Here is a 14,939-nt window from a genome sequence, read left to right as displayed (position 1 = left end):
CTGGCAGAAGCAGCTGAGAGAGGCTCAAGGAGAGAAGGCTTCTCCTCTGGGCTGTTCCTGGCATGACTGGGACAGGGTCCCTGAGTCCCCAACAGACATGCTATCAGGTGTTGCTATCTCAGAAGCCCTTGGGCTGCCTGGGCTCCTAAGTGGGATCCTCCTGGATACATGGGGTCTGGTACCTGGAGGATCCAGGCCTCTGATGAGAAGCTTTCATGACACTTGCATTCTCAAATCTTAAAATGGGGCAAGGGAACGTTTCAGATCAGACAAGCTGGGCCAGACACAGTGGCTCATGCCTGTAATCCCAGCACTTTGGGAGGCTAGGGTAGGAGGATTGTTTGAGCCCAGGAATTTGAAACCAGCCTGGACTTGAATATAGTGAGACTCTGTCTCCATAAAAAATAAAAAAATAAGAATTAGCTGAGTATAGTGGTTGTCACGCATGTCCGTGTGAGGAGACCACCAAACAGGCTTTGTGTGAGCAACAAGGCTGTTTATTTCACCTGGGTGCAGGCGGGCTGAGTCCAAAAAGAGAGTCAGCAAAGGGTGGTGGGATTATCATTAGTTCTTACAGGTTTTGGGATAGGCGGTGGAGTTAGGAGCAATGTTTTGTGGGCAGGGGGTGGATCTCACAAAGTACATTCTCAAGGGTGGGGAGAATTACAAAGAACCTTCTTAAGGGTAGGGGAGATTACAAAGTACATTGATCAGTTAGGGTGGGGCAGAAACAAATCCCAATGGTGGAATGTCATCAGTTAAGGCTATTTTCACTTCTTTTGTGGATCTTCAGTTGCTTCAGGCCATCTGGATGTATACGTGCAGATCACTGGGGATATGATGGCTTAGCTTGGGCTCAGAGGCCTGACATTCCTGTCTTCTTATATTAATAAGAAAAACAAAACAAAATGGTGGTGAAGTGTTGAGGCAGCGAAAATTTTTGGGGGTGATATGGAGAGATAATGGGTGATGTTTCTCAGGGCTGCTTGAGTGGGATTGGGGCAGTGTGGGAACCTAGAGTGGGAGAGATTAAACTGAAGAAAGATTTTGGGGCAAGGGGTGATAATGTGGGGTTGTTAGAAGGAGCATTTGTTGTGTAGAATAATTGGTGATGGCCTGGATACAGTTCTGTATGAATTGAGAAACTAAACGGAAGACACAAGGTCCGAATAAAAGAAGGAGAAAAATAGATATTAAAGGACTAAGAATTGGGAGTACCCAGGACATCCAATTAGAGAGTGTCCAAGGGGGTTCAGCGTAATTATTTGCTTGGCTGGCGAGTTTTTGGGCTCTATTCTTGACAGAGTCCTTTTTGTTAAGTTGGAGGCTGAGTTTGGTGAGGTGTGTTTTTAAAAGACCATTAGTCCGTTCTGCCTTTCCTGAAGATTGAGGACGGTAAGGGGTATGAAGGTTTCACTCTACACCAAGAGCCTGAGAAACTGCTTGGGTGATTTGACTAGTAAAGGCCAGTCCGTTATCGGACTGTATAGTGGCGGGAAGGCCAAACTGAGGAATTATGTCTGACAGAAGGGAAGAAATGACCGCGGTGGCCTTCTCAGACCCTGTGGGAAAGGCCTCTACCCATCCAGTGAAAGTGTCTACCTAGACCAAGAGGTATTTTAGTTTCCTAACTCGGGGCATGTGAGTAAAGTCAATTTGCCAGTCCTGGGCAGGGGCAAATCCCCAAGCTTGATGTGTAGGGAAGGGAGGGGGCCTGAACAATCCCTGAGGAGTAGTAGAATAGCAGATGGAACACTGAGAAGTGATTTCCTTAAGGATAGATTTCCACGATGGAAAGGAAATGAGAGGTTCTAAAAGGCAGGTTAGCGGCTTGTAACCTACATGGAAGAGGCTATGAAATGACAATAGAATAGAATGGGCCTGTGAGGCTGGAAGGAGATACTTTCCTTGGTCCAAGAACCATTTGCCTGGTGTGGGAAAAGATTGATAGGTGGAAGTTTCAGTGGGAAAGTAGGTGGGAGTGACCGATGAGAAGGGGAAAAACTGGCCATGAGGGACAGAAGTTGGAATGCTAGCTGCTTCTTTAGCTACCTTATCGGCATAAGTGTTGCCCTGAGTGATGGGATCTGATGCCTTTTGGTGGCCCTTGCAGTGTGTGAGTCCAGCTTCCTTTGGAAGTAAGGTGGCCTTGAAAAGAGTTTTTATTAAAGAGGCATTAACAATGGAGGACCCTTGCGTAGTGAGGAAACTTCTTTCAGCCCATGTAACAGCATGGTGGTGTAGGATATGGAAGGCATATTTAGAGTCAGTATAAATATTGATGTGTAATTCCTTTGCAAGAGTGAGGGCTTGAGTTAAGGCAATGGGTTCGGCTTGCTGAGAAGTAGTGGTGGGGCGGGTGGGGTGGGGGCAGAGTGGTAGCCTCAATGATAGATGTGGAAGATACTATAGCATAGCCTGCCTTTGCTGGTGTGTGGCGATTAAGCCTGGTGGAACTGCCATTAATAAACCAGGTGTGATCAGGGTGAGGAACAGGAAAGAAGGAAATATGGGGAAATGGAGTGGATGCCAGGTGTATCAGAGAGATACAGTCATGGGGGACAGGTGTGGTATCAGGAATAATGTGGGAGGCCGGATTGAAGTCCAGGCTAGGAATAATGGTAATTGTGGGAGACTCAACAAAGAGTGAGTACAGCTGAAGGAGTTGGGGGGTGCAGAAAGTATATGTGTCAGGTATGAGGAAGAAAATAGATTTTGGAAGTTGTGAGAACTGTAGAGAGTGAGCTGAGCATAGTTTATAATTTTGAGGGCCTCTAAAAGTATTATGGTGATGGTGGCTGCTGCATGGAGATATGATGGCCAGCCTAATACAGTAAGGTCAAGTTGTTTGGACAGAAAGGCTACAGGGCGCAGTCCCGATCCTTGTGTAAGAATTCTGACTGCACAGCCCTGCACTTTGGCTGTATGTAATGAAAAGGGTTGGGATGAGTCAGGGAGAGCTAGTGTGGGAGTAGTCTCTAAAACTGTCTTCAAGGAACGTAAAGAGGAGTGGGGAAAGGATTTAGGATCTATGGGGTCAGCTAGGTTTCCTTTGGTGAGTTTATATAATGGTTTTGTTAGGATGGCAAAACCAGGTATCCAAAGGTGAAAGTATCCAACCATGCCCAGGAAGGAAAGGAGTTGTTTTGTAGAAGGAGTTGGGGTTTGAGAGATCAGTCGGACATGATTGGCAGGGAGAGCACATGTGTTTTTATGTGTTTTTATGAGAATTATGCTGAGGTAGGTAATGGATGGAGAAGAAATTTGAGTTTTAGAGGGTGATACCTGATATCCCTTGGAGAATAAATGTTGAAGGAGCAGGAGGGTGTCTTGTTGAGAAGATTCAAAGGAGGGGCTACAAAGTAGAAGGTCATCAATATATTGAATAAGGTGAGAAGCAGAGGGGTGGAAAGTAAATCATGAGAAAGAACTTGGCCGAAGTAATGAGGGCTGTCTCTGAAGCCTTGCAGCAGCACAGCCCAGGTAAGCTGCTGGGACTGATGGGTGTCAAGGTCAGTCCAGGTAAAAGCAAAGAGAGGCTGGGACGAGGGGTGCAGGGGAATAGTGAAAAAAGCCTCTTTAAGATCAAGAACGGAATAGTGAGTTGTGGAGGAAGGTGTTAAGGACAAAAGAGTGTACGGGTTGGGCTCCACAGGGTGGACAGGCAAAACAATTTGGTTGATAAGGCACAAATCCTGAACTAACCTGTAAGACTTGTCCAGTTTTTGAACAGGTAAAATGGTAGAATTGTAAGGAGAGTTTATAGGTTTTAGAAGCTCATGCTGTAGCAGGCGAGTGATAACAGGCTTTCATCCCCTTAAAGCCTGTTGTGGGATGAGATACTGGTGTTTAGGGTGATTAGGTTTTAATGGGGTAGTAATGGGCGTGTGATCGGTTGCCAGGGAGAGAGTGGAGGTGTCCCATACTTGTGGGTTAAGGTGGGGGGAATACGAGAGGAAGACGTGAAGGAGGCTTTGGGTTGGGAAGAAGAGTGGCAATGAGATGTGGCTGTAGCCCAGGAATAATCAGGGAAGCAGATAATTTGGTTAGAATGTCTCTGCCTAATAAGGGAACTGGACAGGTGGGGATAACTAAAAAAGTGCATAAAAGAATGTTGTCCAAGTTGGCACCAGAGTGGGGGAGTTTTAAGGGGTTTTGAAGCTTGGCCATCGATATCCACAAGAGTTATGGGGGCAAGGGAAACAGGCCCTTGAAAAGAAGGTAATGTGGAGTGGGTAGCCCCCATATCGATTAAACAGGGACGGACTTACCCTACACTGTAAGAGTTACCTGAAGCTCGGCGTCCGTGATGGTCCGGGGGGTTTTCTGAGGCGATTGGGCAGCGTCAGTCTTCAGCTGCTAAGCCAAGGAGATCTGGGAAGGAGTCGGCCAAGGAACACTGGGCTTGGGCTCCACGGGCTTTAGGAGCAGCAGCGATGTGAGTCAGACAGTCCGACTTCCAGTGGGGGCCCGCACAGACAGGGCACAGCTTAGAAGGAATCCTGGGCTGTGGGCATCCTGAGGTCCAGAGGCCAGGCTTTTGGCATTTGAAGCAAGGTCCATGAGGATGTTTTGAAGGAGCGCCTGGGAGCCTTGGCTTGGATGTTCTGAAGTTCTTATATGCTGGAGACATGGTTGTGGGTTGTCTTACTGTGGAGGCAAGTAGCTGTAACTCAGAAATGCGTTGCTGTCTGGCTGCCTCCTCTCTACTATTGTACACCTTGAAGGCGAGGTTGATTAATTCCTGTTGTGGGGTTTGAGGGCCAGATTCTAATTTTTGAAGCTTTTTTCTAATGTCAGGAGCTCACTGGGTGATAAAATGCATATTAAGAATAGGGCGGCCTTCTGGCCCCTCTGGGTCTAGGGTGGTAAAGCATCTAAGGGTTGCTGCTAAGCGAACCATGAACTGGGCTGGGTTTTTGTCTTTACCTTGGGTAGTTTCTTTAAATTTATCGTAATTAACAGCTTTGTAAGCTGCCTTGTTAAGCCCTTCAACTAGGCAGGAAACCATGTAATCTCGCCTAGCTATACCTGGGGAATCTGCCTGATAGTTCCACTGGGGATCCTCTCGGGGAACTGCTCTAATGCCTTCCTGGAGGTCTGGCTCGTGAAGCTGGCAGTTATCAGCATGAGACTGGGCTAGAGAAAAAACTATTTCCTGTTTATCTGGGGAGAGGGTAAAAGTTGGGATGACATTTAGGTCACTCCAGGTTAAATTGTAGGACAGAGTTAGATATGGGAATTCCTGTATATATTTAGCGGGTTCAGATGAGAAAGAGCCTAAATGCTGGCTGATTTGGGAAAGGTCTGGTAGACAAAAAGGCACATGTACCCTGACTGTGCCTTCAGCTCCAGCCACCTCTCTAAGAGGAAATTGTTGGGCAGGTTGGGGAGAGCTAGAACGAAACTGTAAACCAGACCGGGTGTGGGGAGGGGAGGTAATAGAAAGATTACAGGGGTTGGGGAGCAGAGGCTGAGGAAGAATTGGGACCTGGCTCGGCCTGGCGAGGAGCAGCCTGGGGAGAAGGGGAGAGGTCAGATGAGTTCATAGAAAAGAAGGATTCAAAGGACTCAGAGCTTGGGGTGGAGACTGAAGGAACAGACAGGAGAGAAAGAAGAAAGATTTGGATGAGTCTCATTGGGAGCAGAGACTAGGGAGGGACCAACGTGTAAAAGAATGCCTGGATGTCAGGCACTTCAGACCATTTGCCCATTTTTCGACAAAAATTCTTGTAGGATAGACAAATCGAAAGTGCCATTCTCTGGCCACTTGGAACTACTGTCGAGTTTGTATTGGGGCCAAGCGGTATTGCAGAAGAAAATAAGGCATTTAAGTTTTAGGTCAGGTGTGAGTTGAAGAGGTTTTAAGTTCTTGAGAACACAGGCTAAGGGAGAAGAAGGGGGAATGGAGGGTGGAAGGTTGCCCGTAGTGAAGGAGGCAAGTTTAAAGAGAAGGGTAGAGACACGGAGAAGGGGCAGGGAGCAGCCCTGGGCTGCAATGTGGGTGAGCAGCCAAAGCAAGCATCCCCACAGTTGACTTACCACCAAGGGAACGTGGGTGAATGACCAAGGCAGGCATCCCTGCGGTGATCAGACACCAGTGAAATGTGGGTGAATAATCAGGCAGGCATCCCCGCAGTAATTAAACACCAAAAGAAGACTGTCTTCCTGAGTCCGTGACCAGCACCAGAGTTTTGGGTCCATGGATGAAATGTGTCTTCTTTATCTCTACTAGAGATGAAAAAGACTGGAATTGGAAGGACAGGGAGATTGAAGGGTAGTGAGAGAGGCTGGAGAAGAGTGAAAAGACTGCTTAACCGATTTGAAATTGGTGAAATGTTCCTTGGGCTGGTTAGTCTGAGGACCCGAGGTCATTAGGTGGATCTCCTCATGGAGTGAGTGCGAGGACAGGGAACTGGTCTCCCGAAAGAGTCCTCCTGTCCCAGGTCTTCGGCACCAAATGTCACGCGCGTCCATGTGAGGAGACCACCAAACAGGCTTTGTGTGAGCAACAAGGCTGTTTATTTCACCTGGGTGCAGGCGGGCTGAGTCCAAAAAGAGAGTCAGCAAAGGGTGGTGGGATTATCATTAGTTCTTACAGGTTTTGGGATAGGCGGTGGAGTTAGGAGCAATGTTTTGTGGGCAGGGGGTGGATCTCACAAAGTACATTCTCAAGGGTGGGGAGAATTACAAAGAACCTTCTTAAGGGTAGGGGAGATTACAAAGTACATTGATCAGTTAGGGTGGGACAGAAACAAATCCCAATGGTGGAATGTCATCAGTTAAGGCTATTTTCACTTCTTTTGTGGATCCTCAGTTGCTTCAGGCCATCTGGGTGTATACGTGCAGGTCACAGGGGATATGATGGCTTAGCTTGGCCTCAGAGGCCTGACAGTGGTGTGTGCTTGTATTCCCAGCTACTTGGATGGTTGAGGTAGGAGGATCGCTTGAGCCTGAGAAGTCAAGGCTGCAGTGAGCAGTGATTGTACCACTGCACTTCAGCCTAGGCAACACAGCAATACCCTGTTAAAAATAAAGATTAAAAAAAGATTCATTCATATTGTAGCATATGTCAGAATTTCCTTCCTTTTAAAGGCTGAATAATATTCAATTGCATGTCTATACCACATTTTGCTTATCTAGTCATCAATCAGTGGACTCTTGGATTGCTTCCATGTTTTAGTTATCGTGAATAACACTGCTATGAATGTAGGTGTGCACACGTCTCTTCAACACCATGCTTTCAATTCCTTTGGATAAATACATAGAGCTAGAATTGCTGGTTGACATGATAATTCTATTTTTAACTTTTTGAGGAACCACCATACTATTTTCCACAGTAGCTGTGCCATTTTATGTGCCTATCAACAGTGTACAAAGGTTCCAAATTCTCCACACCTTCACCAACATCTATTTTCTGCTTTTTAAAAAATAGTAGCCATAAACTGGGTGTGAGATAGTATCTCATTGTAGTTTTGATGTGCATTTTTCTAATGGTAAGTGGTGTTAAGCATCTTTTCATGTGCTTATTGACCATTTGCATATCTTCTTTGGAGAAATGTTTATCCAAGTCCTTAGCCCATTATTGAGTTGCATTGTTTTGTCATTGTTGAGTCTTAAGAATTCTGTGAATTGGAAAAAACTGCTTTAAAGTTCATATGGAACCAAAAAAGACCCCACATTGCCAAGACAATCCTAAGCCAAAAGAACAAAGCTGGAGGCATCACGCTACCTGACTTCAAACTATACTACAAGGCTACAGTAACCAAAACAGCATGGTACTGGTACCAAAACAGAGATATAGACCAATGGAACAGAACAGAGCCCTCAGAAATAATACCACACATCTACAGCCATCTGATCTTTGACAAATCTGACAAAAACAAGAAGTGGGGAAAGGATTCCCTATTTAATAAATGGTGCTGGGAAAATTGGCTAGCCATAAGTAGAAAGCTGAAACTGGATCCTTTCCTTACTCCTTATACGAGAATTAATTCAAGATGGATTAGCGACTTAAATGTTAGACCTAAAACCATAAAAACCATAGAAGAAAACCTGGGTAATACCATTCAGGACATAGGCATGGGCAAGGACTTTATGTCTAAAACACCAAAAGCAACAGCAAAAAAAGGCAAAATTGACAAATGGGATCTAATTAAACCAAAGAGCCTCTGCACAGCAAAAGAAACTACCATCAGAGTGAACAGGCAACCTACAGAATGGGAGAAAATTTTTGCAATCTGCTCATCTGACAAAGGGCTAATATCCAGAATCTATAAAGAACTCAAACAAATTTACAAGAAAAAAAACAAACAACCCCATCAAAAAGTGGGCAAAGGATATGAACAGACACTTCTCAAAAGAACACATTCATACAGCCAACAGACACATGAAAAAACGCTCATCATCACTCGCGGTCAGAGAAATGCAAATCAAAACCACATTGAGATACCATCTCACACCAGTTAGAATGGCAATTATTAGGCCGGGCGTGGTGGCTCAAGCCTGTAATCCCAGCACTTTGGGAGGCCGAGACAGGCGGATCACGAGGTCAGGAGATCGAGACCATCCTGGTTAACATGGTGAAACCCCGTCTCTACTAAAAAATACAAAAAACTAGCCGGGCAAGGTAGCGGACGCCTGTAGTCCCAGCTACTCGGGAGGCTGAGGCAGGAGAATGGCGTGAACCCGGGAGGCGGAGCTTGCAGTGAGCTGAGATCTGGCCACTGCACTCCAGCCTGGGTGACAGAGCGAGACTCCATCTCAAAAAAAAAATTAAAAAAAAAAGAATGGCAGTCATTAAAAAATCGGGAAACAACAGGTGCTGGAGAGGATGTGGAGAAATAGGAACACTTTTACACTGTTGGTGGGACTGTAAACTAGTTCAACCATTGTGGAAAACAGCGTGGCGATTCCTGAAGGATCTAGAACTAGAAATACCATTTGACCCAGCCATCCCACTACTGGGTATATACCCAAAGGATTATAAATCATTCTGCTATAAAGGCACATGTACACGTATGTTTATTGTGGCACTATTCACAATAGCAAAGACTTGGAATCAACCCAAATGTCCATCAGTGACAGACTGGATTAAGAAAATGTGGCACATATACACCATGGAATACTATGCAGCCATAACAAAGGATGAGTTTGTGTCCTTTGTAGGGACATGGATGCAGCTGGAAACCATCATTCTCAGCAAATTATCACAAGAACAGAAAACCAAACACTGCATGTTCTCACTCATAGGTGGGAATTGAACAATGAGATCACTCGGACATAGGAAGGGGAACATCACACACTGGGGCCTATTGTGGGGGGGGGAGGGAGGGATAGCATTAGGAGATATACCTAATGTAAATGACGAGTTAATGGGTGCAGCACACCAACTTGGCACATGTATACATATGTAACAAACCTGCATGTTGTGCACATGTACCCTAGAACTTAAAGTATAGTGATAATTAAAAAAAAGAAGAAGAAGAAGAAGAAAATTCTATGTATATTTTGGATATCAATCCCTTATCAGGTATATGATTTGCAAATATTTTCTCCCATTGCGTAGATTGCCTTTTCATTCTATTGATAGTGTCCTTTGATGCACAAAATTTTTAAATTTTCATGGAGTCCAATTTGTCTATTTTTTCTTTATTTCCTGTGCTGTGTCATATTCAAGAAATCACTGCCAAATCCAATTTCATAAAACTTTTGCCCTATGCTTTCTCCTAAAAGTTTTAGAGTTTTAGGTCTTACATTTAGGTCTTTGATCCATTTTGGGTTCATTTTTGTATATGGCATTCAGTAAGGACGTAGCTTCATTCTTTTGCATGAGATATTGAGTTTTCCCAGCATCATTTGTTGAAAAGACTGTCCTTTCCTCCATTGAATGGCCTTGTGCCCTTGCTGAAAACCATTTAACTATATATGAGAGGGTTTGTTTCTGGACTGTATATCCTATTCTATTGGTCTATATGTCTGTCTTTATTGCCAGTACCACAGTGTTCTGATTACTATAGCTTTGTAGTAAGTTTTGAAATCAGTAAGTGTGAGTTCTCCAGCTTTGTTCTTCATTTCCAACATTGTTTTGGTTATTCGGGGTCATCAAATAAGATGTAATCTTTAGGCAAGACCAGCCTGGCCAACAAGGTAAAACCCTGCCTCTACCTAAAATACAAAATTAGCCAAGCATAGTGGTGTGCACCTGTTATCTCAGCTACTTGGGAGGCTGAGGCAGGAGAGTCACTTGAACCCAGGAAATGGAGGTTTCAGTGAGTGGAGACTGCACCACTGCACTGCAGCCTGGGTGACAGAATGAGTGAGACTCCGTCTCAATAAATAAATAAATAAATAAATACGTAAGTAAATAAATAAATAAATAAAGCTGTGCTTCTTGGGCCAGGGGAATTCTATTCTTTTTGTTTTAAGGCACCTCTCAAACGAGCAGTTTGAATGAAATTAAATGTTCCCCCAAAGTGTGCATTGAATGCCAAAGCATCCTTGGTGAAATTCTGCCATTTAGAGAGATAGAAGTTATGGTGGTCATGTGGATACCTATAGGAAGTGGAATTTTTCACAGAGGGGGAGGTTAGAGTGAGAAGACTCCTAGTTACTGCAGTTGAAAGTTACAGTCAGCTGAAGGTGCTTAGACAGCTTAGTGTCTTGACCCCTGACCTAATGGTCAGCCCCTCAGAATTTAGACCCAACAGTCTTGAGTCCCTAGCAGGTGAAATGTATCATAGAGAATCCAAACAAGGCTCTCAGAACAAATAGCCAAGATGGGAAAATACTCTCATCAGGTGTTATTGGTCACCCACAGCAAAGTTTGTTCTTAGAGGATGTTGGTCTGGAGAGAACTGCAAACTTTCCAATCTGTGAGGCTATCTCAAACGGCCAAATTACAGGAACTATGCTTGCGTTTTACTCTAAATTCTTCCTTCTCATAATTAAATAACACTTAAGGGCCGGGCGCGGTGGCTCACACCTGTAATTTTTGGCACTTTTGGAGGCCGAGGCGGGTGGATCACCTGAGGACGGAAGTTCAAGACCAGTCTGGTCAACATTGTGAAATCCCGTCTCTACTAAAAATGCAAAAACTTAGTCAGACATGGTAGCAGGAGGCTGTAATCCCAGCTACTCGGGAGGCAGGAGAATTGCTTGAACCCAGGAGGCGGAGGCTGCAGTGAGGTGAGATCACACCATTGCACTCCAGCTTGGGCAAGAGCGAGACTCTGTCTCAAAAACAATTTTTTAAAATAAATAAACAACACTTTAGGACACAGGAAAAGAAACAAGGGACAGGTGGAAGCAAATCACCAAGCATATAGTTCCAAAGGGAAACATTAACCAAACATAATAACTGAATTTGACATGTAAATAAAACAGCCACGGAACTCAGCACAAAGAGAGTAGAGTTGGCCAGGCACAGTGGCTCATACCTGCAATCCCAGCACTTCGGGAGGCTGAGGCGGGCAGATAGCTTGAGCCTAGGAGTTCAAGACTAGCCTGGGCAACATGGTGGAAACCTGTCTCTACCAAAAAAAAAAAAAAAAAAACAAAACAAAAAACCAGGTAGGGTGGCATGTGCCTATAGTCCCAGCTACTAGGGAGGCTGAGGTGGGAGGATCACTTGAGCCTGGGAGGTGAAGGCTGCAGTGAGCCATGATTGTGCCACTGCACGCCGGCCTAGGTGACAGAGCAAGGCCCTGTCTCAAAATAAATAAATAAATAAATAAAAAATAAGAAACAGAGAGAGAGAATGGAGCTGAGGCCCAGGGCAAGTTTACTTGTCAGTGTGTGGTTCAAGGGGTCTTGGTGGGCTCCCACCTGAAAAAAGCCAAGGTACACAGCAATGAGCAGGTCAGGTGGGATCTGAGTCATGGCACCAAGATTATAGTCAAAAATAAAACTAAACCCAAGTTAAAATTAGCAAAGACCACTTATTTATAAACTTGCATCCACGAAGAAACATCTGTAGTCGTTTTTGGTTTCAGCACGGGTTCAAAGGTATCTGAAAGAAGAGTAAGTTTCCTAGAGAAAAAAGAGGGAATATTGAGGCAGTCTCTGATTGGCAGGTGTTCTACTGGGGTGGAGTTTTGAAAGTGAGGGGACCCTAATTGACCTTTCAAAACATTTGGCAGTCTTTGATTGGTTCACTAGCCTTATTTACATGACTGGGAAAATTTCAGATTTTCTTGGTTTTTAGGAGGACTGTTTAAAGAGATTTATTAATTCTGTCGGATGGGAGGTAAGAATGAGGGGCAGAATTCTGGCCATGGAGAGGCCAAGTAGGTCTCCCTTTGTCCAGCAATACATTGTTCTTAGGCCCAAGAGTGCAGTTTTTGGGACACAGTTTTCTACCATGTGCAAAGCCACCATACTGGGGGCTGTGCAGGCAGTTAGAGATGAGTAAAACATGGGCTATACCCATTCCAGCAGGGGATGCAGCCCCAGTTGGCTAATTTTTTGATCCCCAACAAGGTGAAGTAAGTTATGTAATGAAGCTATAAGCAAACTACCAGAGAGAGCAGGAGTTAAGCCACTGTGACACAAAACTTCATTCAGTTCATCAGGGCCCTGGGGGAGTGACTGAAGCGGGTCTGGATTTTATTCATCTCTGCAGCAATTATTGAGCACTTACAGATACCAGGCTCTGTGCTAAGTGCTGGGGACACAGCAGCGAACTGCATGGTCCTTGCCCTCCTGGAGTTTACCGTCAGACAGACAGGATAGACTTTATTTATTTGTATTTCTTTATGCTTTTAAAAGATGGGGCCTTGCTCTGTCCCAGGCTGGAGTGAAGCGACACGATCATAGCTCACCGTAGCCCTGAACTCCTGGGCTCAAGCAATCCTCCTGCCTCAGCTGCCTGAGTAGCTGTGACCTCAGGCGCACAACGCCATGCCTGGCTAATTTGTGTATTTTTTGTAGAGATGGGGTCTTGCTATGTTGCCTGGGCTGATCTTGAACTCATGGGCTCAAGTGATCCTCCCACTGTGGCCTCCCAAAGTGCTGGGATTGCAGGTGTGAGCCACCACACCTGGCAGGATAGACTTTGTAAACAAGCAATTACAAGCTCACTGAGCTTATAATTTTTTGGATTATAAGACAGAGTCTTATCATCTTTTTTTTTTGTGGATTATAAGACAGAGTCTGTTTCAGAAAGATTGTACTATGAAAATATGCAGGAATTAGAATGGAGAAGATGTGGAATTTGAAAATTCTGCCTCCTCAAGTTTTCTCTTCAGGTGCTGACCTTGCAGTTACGAACAAAGCCCTTACCGAATCCATGAAGGAAGAGAGGAACAGGGCACGGCGGCCCATGCCTGTAATCCTAACACTTTGGGAGGCTAAGGTGGGTGGATGGTTTGAGCACAGAAGTTCGAGATCAGCCTGGGCAACGAGGTGAAACCCCATCTCTACAAAAAAATACAAAAATTAGCCTGGCATGGTAGCACACACCTGTGGTCCCAGCTACTTGGGAGGTTGAGGTGGGAGGATGGATTGAGCCCAGGAGGCAGAGGTTGCAGTGAGCCAAGTGAGCCAAGATCGAGCCATTGCACTCTAGCCTGGGTGACAGAGTGAGACCCTGTCTCAAAAAGAAAAAGAAGGAGAAGGGGGGGGAGGGGGAAGGGGGAGGGGAGGAGGAGGGGGAGGAGGGGAAGGAACAGGAGGCTGCAGTGTCAGCTAGTGGTGCCCAGAGGCAGAGGTGGTAGGCAGTCCCTCAGGATGGAGTCAGCTGAGATGGTAAACTCCTCAGGGCTGTGCCCAGTCCAGCTTGATGTCCCCATGGCTGGAGGTCAGCACAGATCTCTCTGCCTAGCCAGGCCTAGTGGCCAGTCTGCATCAGGGCCCTGGGGACAGAGGCCAGTCCCAGTCTCACCTCACCCTCTCCTGTCTACTCTCACACCACCACCCTCTCCCCAGGGAGGACCATCAAGGTAAACAATGGGACTGCGTAGCTGGGAGAGCAAGCAAGCTTGCACATTATTGCCAAAGCTATTAACACCCACGTGCCAGTGTCTGATGATGTTGACAGCTCAGCCCCAACAAGCTGATGACACCAAGCCATGCCATCCCATGCCACGCCACCTCAACCCCCTGCTACACAGCCAAAGGCTCAGAGGCCCATTCCAGAGTGACTGCAGAGAGGATAAAGAGATTTCCCCAGCTGGTAAGTTGCCATGGCTGGGGCTAGAAAGGCTCTCTTTCCTCCTTGGACCCCGTGTCCAGGGGAAGCTTTTCTGGGCAGATGATCTCCTCTGAACACAGGCCAGGGGGATATATGGGGTCAGTGTCCGATGCTTGGGGCTGTTGGAGGCAGGAGCCTCCCACTGTGGTCTGGAGCACATGAGATTCCCAGGGAAAGACTGGGAGCCTTTGGTTATTTCTTTTGGATTTGAAGGACAGATTATAGCTCCCATGGACAGAATGCAAAGGGAATTAAGTGAGAGAAAGATTAGCCCCATAGCAGGTGGTCCTACAGGATCTGCCTGGTGGGCAGAGCATCAAATTTCACACCACTTCTCTCCCCAGAGCCGTCTCCTGGCCCTGCCACATGGGACCAGGACACGGGATTTCAGCTCGAGAAGATCCAGGGAAGTCTCTCCCATGTGCCAGGGCCCAGCAGCCTTACTAGCCTGTCTCCACGGGACCCCCTCCCCACAGTGGAGATGGGGTGGACACGGGTTTTATGTGGTATCTGCTAGCACAGGGTCTGTATTGAGTCTGCTTGGCTTGAACTTGGCCACTCCTTGGCTGTGATAGAGAGGAAAGGGCTCTGGCCTCTGCCTTAATCGCGGAGCAGCCTTAGGCAACTTACTAATCCTCTTGGGGTGGTCTTATCAGCAAAACTGGACTAGAAATACCACTGCTGCTCATGGCCATGGTGATCCAGTCTTATGTCATGAGTGGGAAAGAACAATGGGCTTGGATCAGGG

At 46.0% G+C, this 14,939-nt stretch overlaps 1 long non-coding RNA gene across 2 annotated transcripts; it reads right to left on the bottom strand.

Annotated features, from left to right (window-relative positions):
- Nucleotides 1-475: 475 nt before the first annotated feature.
- LOC135966700 (uncharacterized) lies at nucleotides 476-6,496 on the bottom strand. Of its 2 annotated transcripts, none has more exons than XR_010580245.2 (3): nucleotides 6,043-6,496; nucleotides 4,291-4,650; nucleotides 476-880 (listed from the first exon to the last, which is right to left on the bottom strand). It is a non-coding gene; the product is annotated as an uncharacterized lncRNA (long non-coding RNA). The 2 variants fall into 2 exon arrangements; XR_010580246.2 differs by having other exon boundaries at nucleotides 476-877.
- Nucleotides 6,497-14,939: the final 8,443 nt, after the last annotated feature.

This window comes from Macaca fascicularis, chromosome 13 (genome assembly GCF_037993035.2).
Source record: "Macaca fascicularis isolate 582-1 chromosome 13, T2T-MFA8v1.1".
In the NCBI taxonomy this organism is placed as follows: domain Eukaryota; kingdom Metazoa; phylum Chordata; class Mammalia; order Primates; family Cercopithecidae; genus Macaca; species Macaca fascicularis.
The sequence above is the reverse complement of the archived record's forward strand: the minus strand, read 5'-3'. Positions and strand labels throughout refer to the sequence as shown.